Raw genomic sequence first — 12,593 nt, 5'->3', positions numbered from 1 at the left:
TTGTAAGGAACATTTTGACATTTGTTTTTTAAAGATATTTTTTTTCAAATGTTGGCCGCAACTGCGCCGTACGAGTAATTCGGCCATCTGTACACACCAATTTTGAATGACTCGCTGGTGGATTTCGGGCGGGTATCTCGTGAATAACTTTAGTAATGTTGGCTTCCAATAGCTCAATCGACGCTTGTTTATATAGAAAACATTTATATTTTACGTACCCTTACAAATAAAAGTCCAAAGGTGTGATATCACACGATCTTGGTGGCCAATCCACTGATCCGAGGAGAGAAAAAAATAGCTCACCGAAACGATGACGCAGTAAATGCATTGTTTCATGGGCTGTATGGCACGTAGCGCTGTCTTGGTTGAGATCCCGGACTTCAATTTCCGGTATCCGGCATCACTCTGTTACATTGGCCTTGTCTTTGAAGAAATTAGGGCCGATGATTCCTCCAGCCCATAGGCCGCACGAAATGGTTGCTTTCAATGGATGTTATGACTGTTTCAGAATGGGTTCGGGTTGCTCTTCAGCCCAACTACGGTAATTTAGCTTATTGACGTAGCCATTAAACCAAAAATGGGCTATGAACGGTTATGGACACCATAAGCTGATCTGAGCGCGTGATGAACATTTGTCATAGACCGTCGATTTTGTAAATGTTGCCACCCCTCTGATCACCCTATATTAATCTTCCGATCACTAATTCCTTTTGTTTGTACTCATTTATTAATAAAAGATCATTACTTCACCTTAAAGAGATTCAAGTTGAAGGAGTTGACCTGCAATAAGATATCATTTCTTCAAAGGGTAGCCATCTGATAAAGGATTAGATTCAAATATTTAATGGGTTAAAATAATTACTCCAATATGGGTGTGATTTTAAGTGGATTTTAAATGGCTTTATTGCTAAAGAAAAATGCGCACATTTTACTCTCTTACTCAGCTGAGTTAATCATTTCTCTAAATTGAACAAATGAGTGACAATATAATAAAGCTACAATTTCCGTATATATTAATCATCACGCAAGGGAAAGAAATCAGAGTTGGAAAACGAGTCTTATCGACAACGGAATATACATTTTTCATCTAATAACTCTGACGAAACTACTTTTCTCTGTTGCTATTTGACTTAATTTTGTAATAAGAATATTCGTAATTATATTTCAAATTCATAAATAAATAAATAAGTAAATAGACACAGATTTAGATTTGGTGGGGGTTGGACAAGTCCAAGCACTCAGTCAGTAGACCATTGTACTACAAATAGACACACACATCATTATCTTTTGGTTTTTGTTTTGGATATACAGCCTATTCATTATTTTGTTGAAAGTGAAGCAATTCCTGACTGATTGAAACTTTCAGTAAAAAGGAATAATTCTTCGTCTTTTCTACGACCGATTTTTTTTATTTTTCTTAGATCTTCTTCTATCTTTTACTTTACTCATCCGTGCACTAATAATACATATGTATGTATATTCGTACATACACATACATATTTATAGCCAAGACACATATTGCTACATATATTTATTTGTTTATTGGACTTGAACTATTTACACATGAACAGCTTTTAATAAAAACAACTTAAGTGTATAACGGAAGTATTTGTTTAACGGTTTCTCTGTCTTTTTCAGTTGACTGGCCGCAAAAAATTCATAGCTGGATCTCGAGCAACATGCGCAAGATATTTGAAACTAAAAAATAGGTGAGAAAATAAGAAAGCATACGCGAAATTAATTTTAAGAACAAGAAAAAAAACAAGTCAATACATGACTAGTTCGGATGGAACTGAAATTTATATATCCGGCACATGCCTGCAAAACTTTTTCAAGAATCTCATAATTTTATCTTTTATACGAAATTTTGACCAGCTCTTTTTTAATTGGTTAGCATATTTTTTGAATACCTCGAGTGGACAATTTAAAATATAGGCAGCTGACAGAGGAGAAACATGCATAAGGGTGATCCAAATACAAGTATATGTTACCAACTAAGTATGTTGGGTGCTACCGGTGACGTAGGTAACAAGTTTCATAGATATATCTAACATTTATTTAGAGTTATTGGTTGAACAGAAAGGCATACATCGCTAAATCGACTCCCCAGATTTGCTCTCTTTTAGTTCAATATTCCAGGTTTTAGACCACGTATCTACCGATGCCTGCAACTTTCCCTTTAAATCGTGCTTGATCAGCAAATGTAATAAAAACTATATAGTATTAGCCCAAGAATGCTGCCACCTGCTTCTATTTTTTCAATGCTTGGGTAGGCCTGATTTTGTTTTACTCTAAAATACCTATCAGCAGTATATGATTCGGACAAATCGGTGTATTGCTATGAAAGGTTCGTTTTTAGTTTGCAGATCAGGCCTTCATGGCACACTCATCGAATACCTTATTTTCTATAGCTTCTTCTAAGGTGTATACTTAGCGATTTGATCGAACGTGGAATGTTTTTCTCGAACACTAAATCGCTGAGATGTTATAAGTTGTTTACTTCCTATTATTTGATGATTTGATTATTTGACTTCCGATTACTGGAAGTAATGGTATTGGGCATCAAATGAGTGAAAAATATCGCTGCAGCGACGCACCAGCATCCCTACTCGTATATTTCGTTCATTTGCAATTCGGCCGAAGCGGCGCTGTACGAGTATTAGTAAGGAGATATGTATACAGCATTTTCTATTTATTGATTTTTCATTCAGTGTCTGCCACATTTTTGACAGCGAAATAGACTGGCATCTATTTATTTGAATATATTTTAAAAAGTAACCAGCTGATGATACACCCTGTAAATTCCTAGATGTGGAAAAGTAATTAAACTGGCTACAGGTGGGAGTTTTTGCTATTTAGTGAAAATTTAGAATGTTTCAATGGGGAAAACTTTATATTATTAGGTTCCAAATAGAATTCTAAATTGTGCCAGCTGATAGGAATGCAAAGAAAACGAAGTGATAGCAAAACATAAAGAACTGTGAAAATAAACAAAAAACAAATGACGTCTTTAATGAAAACAAACACTGCTTTGCAACACCTTTGAGAAAATATGTGCTCCAGAAGTGTAGTAAACAAAGATCAAGGAACATATTCGCTGGCGCCTGTGGATCAAGGGAACGAGTGAGGGAGCAGTAATTATTGACTCAGCCGACGCCGCTTAAAAAAGTCGCTACACGCCAGGCAATAGATCCATTATTTGGGGAGGAAATTGGAAAGGAATAAGAAGTAAATAAAAAAGTGTTTATTTAGAAAATGAATAAATTCACGACATTCACCACAGCAGCAGTCTGGCGGTGATTTCCAAAGAGAGCTCAAATAGTTGCGTTTGACGCATTGACTTCGAATTGGTATTTATTTTACTCGTAACGGTTCGAGTCCATTTCGATGCCTCAATCATTACATATTATCAATGTGCTGCCTATGAAATATTTGTAGTGCCCATATGTGTGCATGTATGTTTGTTTGTATGCACCGCTACACATATTTATTGGCTGTTCGATGTTTTGCGCCTTCGGTTCACTGGTCACTGGAAAGTGGCAGCTGCAGGTGTACGGGTGTTATGTCTGGCTATGTTGCATATACATAGTTGAATTTCAAAACAATTCTTAATTTCTGAGCTTCATGCACAGACACTCATACACACATACAAATGTACATATATAGTACAGTGAAACCTCCATTGGATGGACACTTAACGTTCGCCAGGGGTAATTTGTCCGACACCTAAAATTTGTTATAAGAAAAATAGCCGCCCAAGAGAAGTGTTCGTAAAATAGAAGTGTCCGTTCGGAGAGGTTACACTGTACTTCAGTTCACACTCATTTGCTTAAGGAAATTCAGTTTTCGGTACAATCTTTATTTATTTGATGTTATCGTTTTGTTGTTGTTGTTGGCAGCCGTGGCATTTATTTATTGATCTTCGTGGCGGTCGCAGCATTTTGCTCTGGCATTGCAATGAGTTAATTTGCTGCGCATTGGTGAAATATTTGTTTCTTTTGTTTGGATTTATGTGATTTGGCCGCAAGCAAATAAACTTGCAAATGTTTATAGGCAGTCGGGCGGATCTTTCACCTTTGCTCACACAAAAGTACAAATGTATTTACACTAGAAAATTTTGTTTTAATTTTTGTTATTATATAATTTTTGAAGTCCGCAGTCTTCATTAATTACTCTGAAATGCTTGTACAATAATTTCGCTTATGTTGACGACATTTTTCCAAGTGAGGTTGCACCTAGGGCCAGTTTCTGCGTTTCATTGGAAACTATTGATTTTGAATGATTTCTAATTGCATAATAAAAAACAACACACAAATTTAATGGTTACTAAAACTATCATCGCTGCGACACCTGCGCACACATAGTCGATAATTTAAGTATCTTCTTAAAATCTAAAATGCATCTATTTGTGAATTTGCACACGTACTTCGGTCTTCAGTAGAATTATTTTATGCAATTCACAAATTTTCAAAACCACAAAATTACCCACCGGCAGCAGTTAAGTGGCCATTCAATGTGACTTTCTTCTTCAAATTTAAGCCAAGGAAAAAGTCTTGGAAAGTTTTGATCTTTTGACTAAAACTTTTCCCATCAAACAACCACTACAAAAAACAATCAACAACTTTTGACTAAAGAATCAGTACGAATTTCGTTTGAGTTCAGTTGAGTTCGGTTGAGTGGAGCAGACAACACTCCAGAGGTTCTATGCATGAGTGTGCGTATAGGTATGTGCATGTGTTTGCTTAGCTACCGGAGTGCATGGCAGAAAAGTCGCCGGCATCAGCATTATATGCAAATCTGCACAAACACACAAACATACTTAAGTTGTGATAGGCTTGCGAGTATTTGACGATGCACAGATATGCGAGAATTTGTCTGTGTGCATGTGCGATTATGCTGGCAATCTAACAAGTCTGTTCTATGTAACTGCACTGACCACCTTGCAGTGGCTGTCAAACTTTCACATTCCTTTAAAAGGCACACAAAAATAGTTCAGAATTTTATACAAAGCAGATAGGAGAGAGTAAGCAATGAACAAAAAACTAAAGTATGCAAATGGGTCTACGCCTGTTTTTCATATAATATATTTGACCTTGTGTGCGTAAGTATGTGTTTCAAAGTGTAAGCTTATACGTGCTGCATGCCACAAGCCGCATGCGTTCAAAGTTTAGTGGCATTTAAATGGGCTCTTAGTTATTAAAACTGCATTTTAGTCTAAGTTGTATACAGTGAGTTACCAAAGTGCTCTCAGAAAATAAAGGAACAACAAAAATAGGAAGTTCAGAATTTGACTTTTAGTGTTGTTGCAATTTTTACTTTAAAACAAAGAAAGATGCTTTTTGTTCATGCAAAATATAAAGTAGCACCGCACAGAGCGGAGTCAAAGCCATTTAAGCGAATTCTTGCGAGCTCAGAAACGATTGCTCAATCTTAGGTAGCTTGACAAGAGAGGATTTAATAACGGCAATAGAGGGAGCCAGTCCTATGACTAGTTTCCACCAGGTTCACCCATACCCACCATTTTCCACTTTCTCCCACTTCAACCCATTCCTATGACTACTTTTCAACCGGTTCACCACTTTCCCATGTCCACCACTTTCCACTTCCACCCACTTCTGCTGCTGCCATGTGCACTTTTCACCCAGTTCACCACTTTCACATGTCCACCTGTTCACATGTCTACCACTTTTCACATGCACCCAATACCACCCACTCGTATGACCACTTTTCACCCGGTTCATCCATGTCCACCATTTTCCACGTCCACCTTCTTCCACTCACTTCCATCTATCCTATGACCACTTTTCACCCGGGCAAACATATCCAAGGTCGTATTTTATAGCACTAATCAAATACCATTGTTGGTCGTCATCCTAAAATCCAGAACCCCCCTTTTCCACCAGTGTAGTTTTCTTCTTGTTTTTAAATGTTCATTTTTTATACAATATAGCTTAATGTCAAAAAAAAACCATATAAGTCGAAATAATAAACTTTATACAAAAATTGCAAAAAAAATTAAAAAAATTTTCATCACAATTAAATGGTTCTTTGTTAAAAAAAAAATGTTGTATGCTGTTGCTTAGCTTATTAAATTTCGTGAATATAGTTGAAGTTTAGAGTTGCTAAAAATTCCCTTTTCATAATTTCTTTCTTTGACGGTATTGCTCATTTTCTTCGCTGTGTGGCTGCATAACGCCCCTTCAAAAGGTGCTCCTGAGTTCTTAGGTAACATTTGACTGAATACTCTTTACAATTCATATCGCAAATATGACTTTATCGCTTTTTTTGCATTACCAAAAAAAAAAATAAAAATCTGGTAGAATATTCTGTAGATACATAAATTACTTTTACTTCAGTAAAGAGTTCGAAATTCCTTTAATTAATTGCAACACAGAGACATGTATCAGAAAGCCATCAAACTGTCACTCGTTGTTGTAATGCAATATTTCACTGATGTATGAATAAATTAGAAGCTTGAATGAACATTTTTTTGATATACTGTACATATAACCACACACAAGCACACATACATTTATATAATACCGCAAGAATTAACGAATGAATGCATTTAGTAATTGTTTTTGTTGTTGCAGGTTCTTTTTTGCTGCACTGCTGTTGACTTCTGTCGACTTTTCACAAGTGTTTTTCGGCTTGAGCTGACGCAAAGAATTCCAAAAATGGCAAAACTTGCACTTTGCCATGCCAACAGAAAACGCACACCCGGGCAGATAAACATATTTATGCAATCATGTGGTGTTTTTATGCACACCTACATATGCAGTGTGCTTGTATGCCATTTGTTTGCCACATGCATGTCCCCTGTGCAACAACTGAACCTACTGAAATGGCTGGCTGCCACAAACAAAGACGTGAGCCACACATTGACGGAACAGCAACACCAACAATGAAAGCACCAACGCTACTTTGGCAACACTGCACTACCAATCTGTCTGCCGCTACGTTCTTCTTCTTCTTCCGCCACGCCCACCCACATGTCACGGTGTCATTCGCTTGACAGCTCAAATTGCATTTAGTAGGTGCTGAACGTTTGAAATGGGAGCAACAAAAGGTCTTAAATGCTCACCACTTTGTTGCTGTTAGCTGTCTTGTTATTGTTGCTTTTATTCATTGTTTGCGATTGCAGCGTGACAGCTGCAACATATGCGAGCAATACGCACACACACACACTCACGCATTCGCTCCCAAGCCCAATCGACTATTTGCACTCATAGCGCGTACGTGTGGCCTCATGTGACAACAACAAAACCAACAAGAAATGCTATAACGAATACACTGTTGGCGTTGGTGTTGGCGGTAAATGGCCTTTGGTGGCATTGTGATCTTCTGCGCTTCTCCCCAACCACGGCACGCTCTTCCCCTTTGTTCTTCGCCTTATGGCTGCTGTCAATGTTATGTTATTTGGCGCACAAGGTGTTAAATGTCCAGTTAGTCATCGCTTGTGAAGTTTATAGCCCAGTTCATCTATGTCTGACATGCTGCGCCAGTTTGTGTTGCACAAAGGGCGGACGGGGTGAGTGAGCCAATGTCAAAGTGCTTGTGGGAAAATATGCTATCACATAAATACGTTGGCGGTGGTCCGGTGGCAAAACAGCCTAGGATCCATTTAATAGATTTTAGTTGCGGATTTAGTTGCGGGGAAAGCTGTTGTATCTCTATCCATGAATATCAGCTCAGAAAGCATGTCACATGCAATTACTGTTAGAGAAATCTCCTTGGCATATTTTGGTAATCAATGAAGCAATTTTTTAGTAATTTTAATGCAACTTAAGCAAATTTAACTAATAATGGTCAATGTTTTCAGTTCAGTTCTTTGAAATTTTCGGGTTTGAAAACTGAGAAACTAAAGGCAGACATTTTGGATACAACAATGAATTAAATATTCCACTGACTATGCAGGGGAACAAAAATCCGTTCAGCTTACGAAAGAAATAATAAAATGTAAAAAACACTATTTTTCTTCTTTATTGACGCGATAGCCGCTTCCGCTATTTTGGCCGTGTTTAACACAGCGTTTCATCCTCGTGCAGAGGAAGGCAATATTATCGGTGTTAATGCTGATTCCTAAATAAACGAAGTTTACAACCTCGAAATCATAACTGCCAACAGTCACTGACGTGGCGGCCGATACACCATCAGATTCATTCGCTTTGCCTATTATGAGAATTTCGTCATCATACGTAAGGAATTATACATTCTTATAAAAATTTGTGCGTGAGCGATTAAGTTTTATGACTCGCACGATCTTTTCCAGCATCAGATTAAAGAAGTCACACGACAGCGAGTCACCCTGTTTGGAATCTCGTTTGGTATCAAACGTTTGGGAGAGGTCGTTCCCAATTCTGACTGGTTGGTTTTGCGGGGATATTCCCGGCAAATTCAGATACCGAGGCATGTAGGCAACTCCTTTTCGTACCGTCGAATTCAGCTTTAAAGTCGACAAAAAGTTGTTAGGTGTCGATTATCCTTTGGTGGGCCTTTTCCACGACTAAACCCACACTGATTAGGCCCAACCAATGTGTTGATGGTGGACTTCAGCCTTTCACACAATACACTCGCTAGAATCTGAACAATGTTTTTTTTATTATCACACTGACAAAAAATAAATAAAAGTAAATCCGAAACAAGTTTTGAAATGGTGCCTGAGAACTTTGCAGTATCCTTGAACATTTGCTAATTAAAACAATCTGCATATAATTTCAATCAAAGCGCACGTGCATGCGAGGGACATGAAATGTTAAATTTAAAAGAACATCTTAGCAACCTCTGAAAATCATATACAACAAATTTCATATTTTCGTCTGCCAAAAATGATTGCTGTCAATTCGGTGCTTGACTTTTCCCATGGGGGCATTTGCTTATATTCCTTTCAGCGTTCGTAAATTGCCTGATTGTACAGTCTTTCGAATGAAAGCGTGACCGGAAAAATTTAAAAGTAGATTTCTGGTATAAAAAATTTTAAATGCTGTTAAGTAGGCGCAACACGCGTTGTGCAATTAGCTAGTTTTGTGAGAAATTGAGTGAGAGTACGTTGATTCTATAAAATGGGTTCCGTGAATGAAAAACGATTTGGAACAGTGCTCCAACAGTGCTGTATACACCCTACGGTAAATAAATATCACCTGCATCTGCAGAAAAATATTTGAAGAAGGTGGAGACTTTCATAAATAAGTGGGTGCCATTAGGGTCCTCCTATGTGTTGAGTGCCCCTTGATTTGTTTCACGAATAGAGGGACCTACATTTTTAAGCCGACTCGAAATGGCAGATGGTTTTTTATGATTTGCTTTTTTCTTTGTAGAAATACAGTCGGAGGTTTGCCGATTGCCATTGCCTGCCGAGAGGCGATCGCTATTAGAAAAAACAGTTTCTATCATTTGGAGTTTCATGCATGGAGATTCGAACCTGCGCACTTCCGAATGGTAGTCATATACCATCCGGCTGTATACCCAAGTTAAAAAACCTTGATGACTTCCTCTCCAAAGCATGATCAGAAGGTCCTTCATTTGCTTGTGACAAGGCCGAACTTACCGTTGCGTAAAACTGTAGCAATTTAAGGGAAAGTGGTGTTAATATATCCAACTACACGATTCGAGGACGGTTATGTGCAGAATAGCTAAAATTCCAGAGCACAGTAAAAAAAGGCTTGCATGGGCTAAGGAAATTCAGAACGAAATTGGGCAAACGTAATATTCCAGTATGAGTCTTCGTTTGGGCTGAATGGTTGCATACGTCGATCTTGGTGTACTGCTGATAATCGGCAGCTTCAATGAACTGTTAAGCATTTAGTTAAAATTTAAGTTTGCGGTTGCTTCTCAGAAAAAGGGTTTGACCGTTTATTTGTATTTACTACCATTTTGAATGCAGTTTTGATGAAAGAAACAAAAGATGTTTAGAAGAATTAGTCAACCTTGTAATGTTCCAAGACAAGGATCGAACAAGCATAGGAGTCCAAGGTTCCTGGAGTGGAAACACCAAAATTGTATTGAAACGTTGGGTGGGCTTTCACAGTCGCCTGATGCCAACCTAATTAGCAAAAGCTCAAAGGAGAATAATTATGATATGGGCGGCAAAACAGTATCAAGGCGAAATGGGTTTATTTGGAGCCGATAACCTCCACAACTTACGCATAAATTAACACAAAGTATGGCTCGAAGAGGTGAAGCTAATATAGGTAATGCACTATAGTTTTTTTTTTTTGAATATTGTTTGATGAAAAAGAAGTCCATTATTTTTGCAATTTCTGCCCAAATGGGTTGAAATGTTTTATGGCCGATCTTTAGCTCCTGGGCGATGTTACGATTAAAGGTGAAGGTGAAGGTTGACATGCCGGTCAACTTCAATTATTTCTGTGATTTCATCGACATTACCGACATTTTCTTTGACATCAAAACTGTCTGAATTGAATCGACGAAACCGAAATTGCACGAACTTTTTCGTCTTTGTCAAATAGAAACTGGGAAACGTACCAAATTTTTTCTTTATTGAATTCCATTGCTCACCCTGTAACTTACAACTCAATGAAACATAAAAAAAACTGCAAAATAACTTTTTAAATAGTATGAAACGACACCTTGACAACGAGCATAAACTCTAAATTGTTTGATCGATACTTTAGGGTACGAGTACATCGATTACTACAGCAATCTGCCGAGAAAATAATGGAGTTTTTTCACCCAAACTGATATTATAAGCCCTTACATTGCAGTTTGCTAGCATCGAATTGGTCAAATAGTTTCCAAGTTGTTGGCGGTAACGCTTTATTAGACAGACTGTATACTGTAGGTGCGAGTGTGTGCTGCTCTTGGCGCAACTCCAGCTTCTGTCATTGTTGTACATAACTGCTGTTACTGTCATTGCACTGTCGCGCGTAATTTGCATGCCTTCCTCTGTTTATGCATGTGTGTGTGTGCGTGTAGGGCATTTCATGAGTTCAAATTGTCAAAATGAGCTTAAAAAATTTATTTGTGTGCATTTTGCATTGACAACACAGTCAAGGGAATTTTCGCACATCCGCTCCTCGATTTCATTTGTGCACTTGAACGCCGGTTACATGCATACATACATACATATGCACATACTTTCATATAAGTACATATGTACTGATTTTGCATATGTGTTTGTTTAGCCATGTATATGCGCATTTCTTGGAGTGTGAGTGCGCTTGTAAGGCATATTGGTGCGTATGTATTAACCTTCACCTCTTTGTCGTCTTTCTGTACTGCCAGTCTTTGCACTGCCCTCATTGTCGTTGTTGCTGTTGTTGTCGTCCTCATTCGTTGTATTTTTATTGGCATTCACACGTGCAACTGTCTGTGCAAACAAGCGAGTCTGTAAACATTGGCACACACTCACACATACATGCAAACTTGCCCATCTGCTTGTGGTACTCGGCCTGGTTATGTATTTTCATTTTTATTAATAGTAGACCCTTACCGGAGACAAATTACGTGGATTAAAAAAAATGTAGCAAGATTCATGTCGCAATTTACTGCAGTGCAAATAAAGGTTGGCGCTTGTAACGTGTGTAGGTACGTATGCATGTATGGAATTATGTGTACATAAAGGGACATATCTGTTTGCTTGTAAAGTACTGTAGATTCATACATATGGCCTGGTGCTATGCATAGGTGAATTTTCATTTCATATACGTGCACCCATACAGATGCATATCTGGTATGTATATTTATTTTGAGTAATAGACCTTTTGGAGTGCAATAGATCTTTCCAGCTTCTCCCTCCTAGTGCTAACAACGCAAGGCTAACTCTTACTTCAGAAGTATCATTTATTTTAACAGCACTACGCTTTTTTTTTGAACCTTAGAAAATTTCCTTTACTATTTGATGTGGAGGGTTTTTCAATAGGAGCAAATCATAACTTTTGCTTAGTCCAATAGAAAAGCTTGGCCCTTAAAACGATCAAGCAGCTGCTCATTTGGAGTGAATTTATTCTTCTTAGGTTGTAGACCAAATCTTTTACACGAAATTCGCCCGGGTGTGTACTGAGAAATTTATCAATTTTGCAGACGGTGGCACAGGAATATTTATCACTGAAAATGTTGGATCCAATCTATTCACTACAGCATGCACTGGATGGTCTGCCAGGTGGGGCGTTTATTACGAGCATTGTACAGATCGATAAGTAAAAACACTCTCAGCAACACTCAAAAATGCGCACAGCGGAGATCGCCTGAATCCAAAATGCTCTTTTATGTAAGATGGTTGGATAAAAAATGATTTAATTCCATAGAAAATCGTACCAAAAAGTCTTAAAAATGTCGTACAAATGTAGATATTTCTCTATATTATAAAAAGCTTTATTATAGCTAAGAAAAATTTTAAAAATATTTATTGTTGTAAATTTTTCAAGTCGAAGATACTATTTTGTATTTGGTTTTTGTCGATATTCTATTATTTTTAATGTTACCATAAAAATTCTAATTGGGTATAGCAACTCCGCCAATACGCTCAAGGAAAAAGGCCAAGCACTCACACTATGCCACACCGGTGCCTGTCAAAAAAATAGGAAGAATAGTGTTTTTACTTGGAGTTTTTACTTAAATGACTTGGAGTTGCG

General features: G+C 37.7%; 1 protein-coding gene across 1 annotated transcript in view; it reads left to right on the top strand.

Annotated features, from left to right (window-relative positions):
* Nucleotides 1-12,593, top strand: part of LOC128867852 (uncharacterized) — a 154,225-nt gene that overhangs the window by 46,404 nt on the left and 95,228 nt on the right. Inside the window, exon 2 of the mRNA XM_054109404.1 lies at nucleotides 1,639-1,709. The gene's annotated coding sequence lies outside the window, so the exon portion shown is untranslated. The remainder of the gene's footprint in view (nucleotides 1-1,638; nucleotides 1,710-12,593) is intronic.

The sequence above is a fragment of the Anastrepha ludens genome, chromosome 6, assembly GCF_028408465.1.
Source record: "Anastrepha ludens isolate Willacy chromosome 6, idAnaLude1.1, whole genome shotgun sequence".
Lineage (NCBI taxonomy): Eukaryota > Metazoa > Arthropoda > Insecta > Diptera > Tephritidae > Anastrepha > Anastrepha ludens.
This window is presented reverse-complemented; position numbering and strand designations above follow the sequence as displayed.